General features: G+C 38.7%; 1 protein-coding gene across 2 annotated transcripts in view; it reads left to right on the plus strand.

Annotated features, from left to right (window-relative positions):
- Positions 1-448: 448 nt before the first annotated feature.
- Positions 449-13,362, plus strand: part of LOC120542256 (synembryn-A-like) — a 188,066-nt gene continuing 175,152 nt past the window's right edge. The window contains exon 1 of one of the 2 annotated variants that reach the window (XM_039774573.1): positions 449-681. The gene's annotated coding sequence lies outside the window, so the exon portion shown is untranslated. Of the gene's footprint in view, positions 682-767; positions 787-13,362 lie in introns of those variants that run through there. The other variant, XM_039774575.1, reaches the window with a different exon arrangement.

Raw genomic sequence — 13,362 nt, forward strand, 5'->3', positions numbered from 1 at the left:
TTCTGTTATTTGGTGTAAAACATTTTAAATGAATGTGCAGTAATGGTTGATTTACACTATCCTTTAACAGGCTTAAACTGACAATAAGATATATTTATAACTTTTTCATTTTCCTGTATAAAATAAATCCATTAAATATGTGTTGAACTTTTTGTCAAGTTATTTTATAAACTAATTAATATACATGTCGCTGCTTGCACGCTGACGGGACTCCTAGAAAAGCACATTTCTGAAAAAAATCTGAAATTATGTTAGCTGACGTTAAAACATTTTGAGATAAAGTGCATCGTGAACATCGCCAGAAACACATCTTGACAATTCTTGTCTATGCGGTGTCACTTTTCCTTTATTCTGACATTGGCGCATGCACAAGTGTTCGGTTTAGCGAATTGAAGCATTACGCTTGACGACAGACACTGTGGGGTTAACGGGTGCCAATGACGTCATGAGGGCCGAGTTCTCGTGTGAAAGAGTACTTCCGACATCGGGTGTCACACTTTTGTGAATAATCAAAGCGAACAAAGATACTAAGCTTCTTCCTTTGGCTTCACAAGTGAATAGGCGCAATGGCTGCCTCTGTCGAACTTGGCACTTGTGTACTGTGAGACGCTGGACAGAAAACGTTCTTTTCTTAGGATTGTCTCCCCTCCCCAAGAGACATCGCTGTGATCATTCTAAGAGGTGGGGCCTTCGTGGGGCGGGGATTGGGCGCAAAAGTATGGAGAAACATCTCTTCACTATGGAAAGCATATTTAGCATCTAATTATATATTCTTGGATATGAAAGGTGAAAATGCCCATGTCGTTTGTTTTAAATATGATTCCAGCACTCTGAGGAATGAGCATGCTGCACTGGTGGCACGGGGCCTAAAAGGCGATTAAGAACGTGCAGGATTGGCGCATGTAAAACTAGATTCCGATTAATAAGCCGGAACTGGGATAGTAAGTGCAGTGTTTAAGTGAAGTGGATACTGGCCGCTTTGATGAAACAGCAAACAAAACGGAGTGCAGCATTTAATTAGTTGATCTTGGGGTGACAGAGCTTTACGCTTTTCAGCTGAGGGTTTTTTGTAATTACATATTGGCCCTATGTGGCAGTACTCCAGTTTACTCACATATAGGTTTTTATTTCATTTTTGTTACATGTACAGAATACAGTGACATTTTAACTTGCATGTACTAATTAATGTGAAATACATCCCCACTCTCTAGCACCATGAATAGTGAGTAATAACCGCAGAATCTTACATTTTTCTCTAGTGCATATCTTGTCCGTCTCTTAATCTGGAATGGTGACGCCGATTAGCTCTGCAAACAGTTGCATGAGCCTGGGTTTGAATCTTGGCTTAATTACTGTATGAAGTCTCTCTCTTTTTTTTATCATGTATTTGCCCTAAAATGTTACAGTTGTTCCCTCTTTCAATCGACATGCATATTGGCATTATCAGAGCCTTAACTGACTTCCTTTAGGAGTGTTTGTTCTGAGATGAAATTGGATCCAGTTCAGAGCTTTTCCTGCCTTGTGCTAGTTGGCTCCAGGCGAGACTCGGGCTACCCATGTGCATTTTGTAGGGAACTTGTACTTCTTGAGAAATTAAGTTCTACTGTCTCCCCCTTTTGCTATTTAATAAATCCTTCCATGGAAAGAACAAGCACACACCCCAGCACGTGATAACAGGGCAAACACTTGAAAGTCAGACGAAAGTAGTACTTAGCTTGACTTTTAATATTGCTTTATTTTAAACAAACAGCTGTCAAGTCACAGGAAGGCAGAATATCATCAGAACAGCAGTCACTGGTACAACAGGAGCATCAGGGAGTTTCTTGTATGTTGCTGAATTCTTTTCCTGGCTGTGCCCAGGTGACTTGGTTAGGGGAGGTAGGGGGAAGACATACAGTGTCAATTGCAATATGCAATCAGCTCAAGATCATCCCATTCTGATCTAGGGCCTCATGTATAAACGGCGTGTACACACAAAAATGTTGCGTAAGAACATTTCCACGTTCAAATCGCGATGTATATAACCTAAATTTGGCGTAAAGCCACGCACATTTCCATGGCAGCTCATACCCTGTTGTATGCAAGTTCTGCGTTTGGTTTTGCAGACTTGCGGCACCCAGCGTCAAAGCAGTGCCACTGTTCCTGTGTAGTTACCCTTTTTCTTTTTTAGATTCACATCCCTGACGTGGCTTTATAAATACACTGAAATTTACAGCATATTGTTCATTATGTTTAATGCATCTGATTGTAATTAACCAGTAACAATATAATGGTCCAGAGAATGGTCAAACTATTCCAAATACCGTAACTACTTTAGCGTTGTTACTCTCACTGCACCTTCTTCTTTCAGCTGCTCCTGTTAGGGTTTGCCACAGCGGATCTTCTTTTTCCATATTACTCTCACTGCACCACTCGTATTTATATCACTGTATCTGAGTGGGGAATCACAGCTGTATAGCAACTGATAGGAAAGAGAATTATCGGTACTGTATACAGCATCAAGCAAACACTGCCTCAGCCATGCTGTCTATGAAGAATCGTTGTTCTAAGCTTACAGATGGCTTAACGTCTATTACAGAGCTCATTGTATGGCGATTGGGTATTTGGAGAAAGAAAAGTAAGGACAGAAACTAGTTAACTGAACAATTTTAGGATGAAGTTTTTGATGTTCTACTTTAATGACAAAATAAACTACGTGATTAAAGTGGAAATTTTGAGATTAAAGTTGACATTTCATGCTTTTTTCCCCATAGTGTGTCCTTTTTTTTTTTTCTCTGTACCCTAATAAGCTTTCATATGACACTCAGACAGTGGGCTATGACTTGCCTTTTCATGGTGACTTTGATATTTGACAACTTCTTTTTTATTTCGGGCACTGTGCGACTCTGTGAACTTGAGCTTTCGAGTTTCTCTGACACGCTATGTCACTCGATCAACTTCCTTTTGTTGTTTATATCACTGTTTAAACCAACAAATAGTATGTTTTTCCTTGCCTCCACTTGGTATTCGCTGAAATTCTGTTTTCCCTCGTGCTTTTGCCATTGCTTTTTCACAGAAAACTGAGCTTAAGGGCTATTTATATATGATTTGCATATTCATGGAGGCGTAATTTTGGGAGGAGTTGGGGTGGGGCAGCAGGCGCGTGCACGTGTGTTAATTTTCACGCTGACCAGGATTTATGGAGTACAAGAACGTGGAAGCTGGCAAATGCACAGATTTATGCACCTGGATTTTTTTGTGTGTAAGCACATTTCCGCTTTTGTGATTATGTCATGTTATAGTGCGAATTCTATGCACGGCGTTATGCATGAGGTCCCTGGTCTTTGTATGTATTTATATACTTTTGGCATGTTCCCCAGAGCTGCAGACTGCAGCTGCAGAGTACATCTTGGAGTCGAGGAAGAGGAGCAAAGTTGTATCCTAAGCTAGACCACCTTTTGAGCAGGTTCAATAAACGTAGTGCGATAGGTAATGTTACAAACTGAATTCCAAACCTATCAGACAGACTGTTACAGATCTGAAAAGGCACTAACTAATATGCACATCCAAAACATTGAATTTTTTAAGTACATGTCCTTTGTGTGACATGTTCAGAGGCAGTCACCAATGCCTAGCCCAAAGTCACAATTGTGACAGTAGAAGTGTGTTTCTTTGAACACAACATTTTTTCTGTTGTTTGCACATGAGAGGGTTGAATGTCAGTGCCTGATCTGCAGAATCAACACACCTCCTGTGTTATTGTAGGCATACGAGGTATGGCAGAAAAGTAATGAGACTGATTTTTTATTTACCAAAGTTTTTATTTTTTTCAAACATCAATGTTATCCCCTTCAAAGTAGTTCCCTTGGGCAGCTACACACCGATGGAGACGTTGTTCCCACTGTTGGTAGCAGCGCTGGAAGTCTTCAACCGGTATGGTCTTCAGTATGTCCGTTACACTCTTTTGGATGTTTTCTAAAGACCCGAAATGACGTCCTTTGAGGACATTTTTCAGTTTAGTAAAAAGGAAAAAGTCACATGGACTGAGGTCAGGTGAATAAGGGGGCTGGGGAACCACAGGAATGCCTTTTGAGGTCAAAAATTCTGTTATGGAGAGGGCAGTTTTTCGGCACCATTTTGGCACAGACCTTTCACATGTGCAAATGTTCAGTCAAAATTTGATGAACGGTAAATCTGTTCAAATTTAATTGTTCACTCAACATTCTTAATGTTAAACGACGGTCTGATCTCACAAGGGTGTTCACACGTTCGATGTTTTCATTGGTTTTCGAAGTTGAAGTCCTCCCTGAACGGTGTTCATCTTCATCGTGTTTTCTGCCTTCCAAAATGATTTGTGCCAGCTAAAACTTGAGCTCGGGATAAAGAATGTTCCCCATAGGCCTGTTTTAACTTTTCAAACGTCACACTTGCCGTTTAATGGTACAATGTTGCTCCAAATTCCGCTGTTCCATTTTGCGTGACGCACAACCAAAAACACAACTTCGCTAATAGCAGTCACAAAAATCACGTAGTTAACGGAAGGAGTTGAAACTTGCACTGAGCTATGGGAGGGTACTGATACACCTGCTCTATCAAGGACAACAGCGCAGCGTTGCCAGATCGCTTGCAGTGTTGCCAGTCTCATTACTTTTCTGCCACACCTCGTAAATAGCACAAGGCTTAGTAACTTCCACATTTCCTTTTAATGTCCCAAAAGCACAAAACTCTTATTAAATACTTCTCTGGAGAACCCCATCTAGAAACAAAAATGGCCTTAAAGAATCTTAATAAAATAAAGATTTATTTTGAACAAAAATGTTCATTATCCCAATAAGTTCTGTGGGGCAATAAAAAATTACCAAAAGGCAAGGCAATCCAAAGCAAATTCAGTTCCAATACAAATATGAAAAGAGTGGTCAAAACACAGAGCAAAGGTTCAAAAATCCCAGGTTATAAAAATAAGCACAATAGAATCACAAGTAAACACTCCACGCCCTATTACATGCAAAATGAACTTCCAGGAACTATGGGAGACCCTCTGGATTTATAGGGCAGTTCCTGCTGGTGATTGGCAGATGGCCCTGTCCCCATATAACACAAGGAACATAACCAAGGCATTTTATAGTTACAGACCAAAACAAAGAATAATTAACACAATAAACAAAAGAAATAGTAATACAAAAAGTGGCACAAGAATGGACAAAGATGACAAGAAACATGACTTTGAACCCCAACCAAGGAAGAAGCATTTGCTGAAACATGGCACTGACACAAATAACAATTGCTGCATTGTGAACAGTGCTAACCTCTTTCTTGGCTTTTTGCCATGCACCTACTTGCACCACCTTGAAACTTCAGGTGATAGAATTCAGCAGGCATATCATGATGGGGGCGGCACGGTGGCGCAGTGGTAGCGCTGCTGCCTCGCAGTTAGGAGACCCGGGTTCGCTTCCCGGGTCCTCCCTGCGTGGAGTTTGCATGTTCTCCCCGTATCTGCGTGGGTTTCCTCCGGGCGCTCTGGTTTCCTCCCACAATCCAAAGACATGCAGGTTAGGTGGATTGGCGATTCTAAATTGGCCCTAGTGTGTGCTTGGTGTGTGGGTGTGTTTGTGTGTGTCCTGCGGTGGGTTGGCACCCTGCCCAGGATTGGTTCCTGCCTTGTGCCCTGTGTTGGCTGGGATTGGCTCCAGCAGACCCCCGTGACCCTGTATTCGGATTCAACGGGTTAGAAAATGGATGGATGGATGGATGGATGGATATCATGATGGTTCAGTTGTCGAATGCTGTAAGCATCGGTTTCAGTTTTTTTTTTTTTGCAGCATAGTGTTACTTCATCCACTACATGGCAATAGAATGATGTCCTAAGCATTTTTTGGGCTTTACAAGTGGATCATTACATTTTACCTCAAGTCAGGCTTTGGCTTAACTGTAATTACATTGAATTCCGAGCCTGAGTCAGGCTCAAGGTTAATGCCAGGGAGGTTAAAATTATAGAAAACTTGGGGGCTCTGCCCCCTGCACGCTTTGCTCACCAACCTCTGGGTTTGGTCTGTGGATTTACAATTTAAAGAGATTGTTATTTTCATGGGAATTGTTACATATGCATTATTTTCACTTTTACTTTAAAACCTTCGTAAAAACAATGCTGTATTTGTCCTTTATTTCCGGGCTGGGATGTGGTTACATTTTTTTTTTTATTAATTTTATTTCAATCCATACAAATCAATCAAGTTTTTACAAAAAGAAAAATTGAGTTAAGGACAAATTGATCCCCACCCCTGAGAGAGAGAGCAAGGCAAACAGCGTGAAATTTAAGGCTTGTAAACATACCTAAATTAATAAATTCTCTGTGCTTTATGAACTTATTTTAAAATATTACTGATTAGATCCTGAAATGTTTTGAAAAAAGTCTGTACGGATCCTTTAACTGAGTATTTGATTTTTTCCAATTTCAAATAGTATAATACATCAGTTTCCCACTAACTTAAAAGAGGAGAGTTTGGGTTCTTCCAGTTAACAGAATAAGTCTGCATGCCAAAAGTGTAGTGAATGCAGTCACAATTTGTTGGTATTTCTCCACTTTAAACCCATCTGGAAGAACCCCAAACACAGCTGTTAATGGGTTAGGAGGGATTGTGAGACCAAGGCTGTCTGAAAGGTAATTAAAAATTTTGGTTCAGAATAATGCTAATTTGGTGCAGGCCCAGAACATGTGACCCAGTGAGGCTGGGACTTGGTTGCAACGTTCGCAGGTTGGATCATGTCCTAGAAACATTTTGGAGAGTTTTAGATGAGACAGATGTGCTCGATATATAATTTTGAGTTGTATAATTGTATGCTTTGCACATATGGAGCTCGAGTGCATTCTCTGCATTGCTGCTTTCGACGTGGTTAAATTTCTTTCTCGCAGGACGTATAATGCCGCTCGCGTTGTGAAGGGGGGGATGGGAGGTTTGCTGAACGCATGCTAAGGAGAAGCGGTCAAATCATCTCCTGGTTTGTTGCTGCTGCTGGTGAGCTGCGTGTTCTGCTTGTCGTACTGCTTATCAATCATTTAAAAGCCTGTACAGCAATTGTCTCCTTGCCTCTTCGCGTTTCTGCTGCTCACGTTGTGAAGGGGGGGTGGGGGTGGTGGGTGTTGGGTGAGCGCACGCTAAGGATAAGTGTTCTGATCATCTGCTGGCTTGCTGATGCTGGCGAGCTGCATGTTCTGCTTTTCGCTTGTCGTTTTAAGAGCTGGGAGCACATGCAGCCTGTCTACCAAAAGCATTCCAACAACTGCTAGGTTTGATGTCCGTGAACTTGTTTTAAATGTTGTTTCATTGCCTTGTCTTGCGTGACATTAAAGTGTCTCTCGCAGGACGTCAGATTGCCTTCCAAGAAGATCACGTCTCTTCTCCTTAGTCTCCCTTCCAAGATTTTTTTTTAATAATAGAGAGATATATTTTATATTTATATTTGGACTGCAGTATATTGTGACAGTGAATCAGATATATTTAACTCAGTGCCACAGAAAATGACAACTGATGCATGGAAATATTGCATCAAAAAATATAGAAAAATATGGGTAAATATATATTAAACCATTAATCTTCAGTAAAAAGACACAGTGTAGGTGTCTGTAATTAAGATTTCACTAAGCCGCTGTTTCAGAAAGTGCACATTGTATATTGCTCTAATTTACAAAATATTGTCCCACCTCATATATGATTTGGTGACTGGATTAATTTGGTTAATAGGGATGACAAGAATTATGTCTTCTGTATTACCTGCCTAATTGGGAAATGAGATGCAGAGAGATAATTATGCCTCATTACAGCTGTGCAGTGTCTTAAAAGTTCACATTTTCAGATCATCATTTCAACACATCAATGTTGTACAATACCATTGATTCAGAGGGTGAGTTGGGGTTGGTGTGTGGGCAATTTAGCTCATGACACAGTAGCTTTATTGTCTCACAGATTGCTGCTCACTAATGTTATTACCCTAGGTTCTTGTCCATAAGCCGGAGACCAAAAATCATACGAATTTTTAAAATAAAATCTTATCATAGATAAGCCGGACGTACTATAACCTATAACTAATAGAAGGGAGGGAGGTCAGTGGTCTCACTCGCACCCATTTAATTTCTTTAAGGGGGGAGACAGTGTGAGATATTGGCATCGCTCTCACTTCCCGCATGGCGCGGTTGGAGCGGCCGGAGCGCGTTGTTTCTGCTCTGGGCGTCGCCGAGTCAACATGCGCAGAAGCGTCATTTAAATTGTGATTTTGTTAAATTTTTGTTTTGTGAAATTTGTTAAAATGGATAATGTAAAGAAGACTCGAAAATCTTATCCCAATCATCGAAAACTTGAAGCGTGAGCTATGCGAAAAGTATGGCAATGCGGCGGCTAAAGAGTTCGAACAGACGAGTCAAACATCCGGCGATGGAAAAACAAAAGCCTGTTATAAAAGCAATGCATCCGAAGAAGCGCTGCCATCGGTCCCGAAAAGAGTTTTGGCCGGAATTGGAGTCACAATTGCCACTGATAGTGAAGAAGAATCTGAAGAAGAATTTGATGGCTTTGATTAATAAAAATGAATTTTTAAAAATGTATAACTTTTTTTTTAATAAATTGATTTTGTGTATAAGCCGATATTCTATTTTTTCATTTTCACCACCTTTTTCCTTAGATAAGCCGCGGCTTTTAGACAAGAACATAGGGTACAAGGATTCAAAGGTTGATTAATTCCAAGTTAATTTACAATTGCTATAAATCATGATGCTGTATTGGCGTAAAATACTAAAATTATATCTGCGTTATCATAAAATGGATTTGAATTAATGTGTACCAACAGGAAATTGTTTGTTTTTTTGCTTATGAAACTAGAGGTTGCTGATTACTTTTACTCACTGAAATGCAATGTTCTCAGTTGTTTCTTTCTACTATCATTTGAGCAAAAAACAACTGGGCAATGCACTGTAGAAAAAAAAAATTACTTTTTGTTTGATCCAGTTAGCTGTGAACCACCCAATCTCACTTAGATTTCACAGGTGATGAACCAGCTGAGGGGAGGAAAGGCTGCAGGAATCTGTGGTATCCGGGGTGAACTTTTTCTGGCTTTGCAAAACTTTTGTAAAAACAATACTTGTCCTTTATTTCAGGCCCTGGGCGTGGTTAAATCTCTTTCTCGCAGGACGCTGCTCATGTTGTGAAGGGGGGTTGGCTGAACGCACACTAAGGAGATGCCGTTGGATCAGCTGCTGTCTTTCTGCTGTTGGCGAGCTGCGTTTTCTGCTTGGCGCACTGCATGCCCATCATTGAAAAGTCTGTACAGCAGCTGTCATATTGCTACTTTGCGTCTCTGCTGCTCGCGTTGTGAACGGGTGGGCGGGGCTGAACGCACGCTGAGGAGAAGCGATTGGATCATCTGCTGGCGAGCTGCGTGTTCTGCTTGTTGCTTGTCGCTGTTTTAAGAGCTGGGAGCACCTGAAGTGTGTCTGCCAAAAGCATTCCAACAACTGCTTGATTAGATGTCCTTGAACTTGTTTTAAATGTTGTCTCACTGCTTTGTCTCGCGTGACGTTGAAGTGTCTCTTGTGGGACGTCAAATTGTCTTCCGAGAAGATAATGTCTCGTCTCCCTCCCAAGATTTTTTTTTATAATAGAGAGATGTACACAGTATAAGTACATTGTTATTGTAGCAACCATCTGTGTGGATATAGGAGAAAGAAGAACAATATGGAATATGGAAATAATTAAAAAAAATAGGTTTACTTTTCTTTAAAGTTACAATAATGATTTAAAAAAAGGAAGTGTCTTTAAGCGGTGTTACAGTAAGAAAAGAAATAAAGTATTTACATCCCTGACTGCCACTTTCTCCATTGTCATTGCCATAGAGAACGTCTTGATTGCTACTCTGTTGATTTGTTGGCCCAAAAGCATGTGTTCTTGCTAATGTGACTTTTGCATTTTTGGTTCTTTTAGTTCTGCTTGTCTTGTTGACCCTTTCAACTTCCATCAGCCATTTTTATCTCTTTCGTCTCTTCGCATAGAGAGTTGTATAGAGCTGTCTGTTTCCTGTCAATGCCATTCATTATGGGGGCCCTCTGAGCTCAGCCCTACATTTCTTTCAGTGATTTTAGTTTGCATAGGTTGGAATCCACTGTCTTTCATACTGATTTGTGTCGAAAGCAAATGCTGAGTCAGCCACTTAAGTTTATTTACATTGTTTGACAATGTGCCCTACCAATCAGTGATAGGCTAAGGCCTACTTTAGATATGATTTTACTAATGTGTACCTCTTGTCATCATTACGTTGCATACAAGAATTTCATGCCTTTTCATACTTTCAAAATGAGTGAAATTTATAATAGCAACAATCATTTCAATCTAATGTAGCTTAGTGATTGCAATTATTTCTTAATTTTACATGAGAACTTGCTTTTTCCTTATGCTGTTTTTAATTTAAGTTAAGTGGAATGTGTAGCGCCACATCAGTAACTGAGAGAGGGCAAGATGTTAATTGCCAATGCACCATCGTTAACTGGCAGTAACACAGCCAACTGAGCAAACTGTGAAGAAACACAAGACCTAAACAACAGTAGCTGTAGATTTGTTAAAACTGGTACTAATCTTGTTCTACTATTTACTGAGACCTGAGGATCATCTCCTCTTAGTACCATACTATGTAGTGTAGTCTTGATCCGCTGCTAGTATTGTACTATCTAAGGTAAACTACAACTGACCTACAAAGACTGGAGCTTGATGAATTCTAGCAAGTCTATGCTGAAATGTTGAACCATTGTGATAGACGGGCAGCTAGCGAACAGCAAGATAGGGAACTAACCTTTTTTAGTTCAGTGAAAGATACAATATCCTAGATGCCCTTTACCCATCTTTCTTGTTGTAACCAGAACATTCTCGAATGTTCTTGGTTATATAAAAGTTCCTATGCTAAATCCATAGTTCAATTTTTCTTTTAAAGTTCCTCGCTAGATATACATATTCAAAAAGGGTATTGTGTCTAAGATTACAAATTAGACTTATTAAGTAATATATTTTCCCTAGTAAAATCTAATTACTTTTATATTTATATATGTATAACTGCAAACTAAGCCTATGTGTGAATGTGCAAAAAGTTACATATATGTCCGAAAAACCATTTAAAGCATAAATTGTAGTGACATACTGATTATTGATTATATTATTTATTATATTATCCTGTAATGAAAACCATTTACACAAAAATGGAATATATTTAAAAAGTGCCTATTTTGTAGAGTTGACTGTAAAATTCAACATTTTATGCAGCACCATTTATTTAATACAACATCATAAGGCACGTGCAAGCTAGTTTATTTTTTAAAATGAAAAAAGAAAGAGAAAGATGTAAAGTAAAAGACTAAAGCAAATAATTAGTATTGTATTCCAGCAATGACCCTTTCTAAACTCACTGCTGTTTTCTGCAATAAGGATTACTGTGTAATTTAAATTGTATATAACACATTGCCAAATGTTTAGAGTTTTGGTGGACGTATTTTTAGTTCTTGCTGAGGGCAGCCCTAAGTGAATTCAGGAACTTCTATTTAGACACCAGAATGATCTTTGCAGAAGTGAGCTTTACAGCAGAGCTTTGACTTTTTGGAATGGGTTGAAGGATAAATAATATATCTCATAACTATGTAGAAACAGGAATAAAGCTTCTCATATGTAGAAACAGGAATTAAGCTTGACAAACTGAATGTAGAATGATTGGTAGTACTTGACAAACTACTATCTGGACTGAAAAAGTAGGAGTGCTGCTCCAGTCTGTATGAATAAAAGTACTGCTTTGACAGTAGGAATAAAGGAGGAGGACAGCACTTCTTTACAAATTGAATTCAGGAAGCTGAAAATTGGAGCATCTTCATTATTTGTAAGCAGTGTTACTATATGGTGTTATTTCCTCCACCACTGGATCAATCAGCCAGTTTTTATAGAATAGATAATGGAGATTACCATTATGGGTGATTTATTTAAGCAGAAAGAAGTGCAATGCAGAGGAATATAAGATATCAAGATAGAATAAAAACATAAACCAAATAAATGGTATGTAACAAAGAAAAAGTATTTAGCTGAGAAGTAAAGAGGAGTATAGCTGACAAATACTGTAGCGTCGTATCCGAAGAATAACATTGAACTCTACTTTATTTACAGATGAAAAATTTAAATACAGAAGTAAAAGGTTAAAAATATTAGATACAGTACATACGTTTTAAGCACAGATTTGAATATTATGAAGAATAGTGCAGCTCAATTAGAACTAAGTTTAGTCTCCTTTAGAATAGAAGCCACAGAGTTTTAATAGCCATTAACCTAGAGCTGCTTGGGTGAGGTTTTGGGATCACAAGACAATTGTCTCTGGCTTTTAAGGATTATGGACTAAAATGCAAATTAAGGATGAAAAAACTGACACCTTCACTTGTGTCACAACAACATTTAGGAAGGTCCAAGTGGCTAACATCATCAATCACAAAAGAGTAGAATATGTTCATCTGGTTTCACCTAGGTTCTCATCCCCTACTGAAGATACTGATTAAGGAAATCAGAAATTAAAAGGATTTGGGAAGCTAAATTTTTTATCATGCATGTCTGTTGGACAGTTTTAAATATATTGTCTAAAATGTATTTGACAGGTACGGTAATTGAGAGCTGTTGTCTGTAAACACAGAGGCAGTTAGTTCAGTGTTTGGGGAGTTACTGTGGTTTGTGAGAATGGCCACTTTTTCTAACAGCTGATGCAGGTTTGGTTTCTAAAGTCAAAGTTACAAAAGTATATAGGAGTAGATACGTTGCTATTATAATCAGAGTTTTAATAGTAATGTTTTGAAATATCCCAGAGGTTTTATAAATATGAGCATAATGCTTATCAACATATTGTGACAATATTTACTGAGGTGAAGATGTGTAACAAAGAAAAAACAACATATGAAAATACAGTAAACTACTGAGGAAGGTGAAGCCCAACCGATGTGAAGATAAACGCTATCATCTTTAAATAAAGAAGATAGCTTTCCTCCAGTTTGCTTAATTCTGCCCTCTGCTTTCATTATCTGGTCCAGCATAATCCAATTTAGAAGAAAAAAAAGGAGGTGAGGATTTAAAAAATATTTTTTTTTTCTTTTCTTTTTTCTCTAAATAGGTTACTTTAAACTGATTGTGAGTGACCAGTATTAAAAAGAATTCTAGCTAAGTGCAGTTCCTTTTTAGTTTTTTGAATTGTTGTCCTTTTTACCAGTGGATGAATAAAGGACCTTTTACTGTGTATTAACTGAATACTACTCTTTAAAAAGAACTGAAATCTGAGGGAGCTAGTGCATCTTGTCGAATACAGTAAGCTAAATAGTAAATTATGTAATAT

Source organism: Polypterus senegalus, chromosome 13 (assembly GCF_016835505.1).
Source record: "Polypterus senegalus isolate Bchr_013 chromosome 13, ASM1683550v1, whole genome shotgun sequence".
Lineage (NCBI taxonomy): Eukaryota > Metazoa > Chordata > Cladistia > Polypteriformes > Polypteridae > Polypterus > Polypterus senegalus.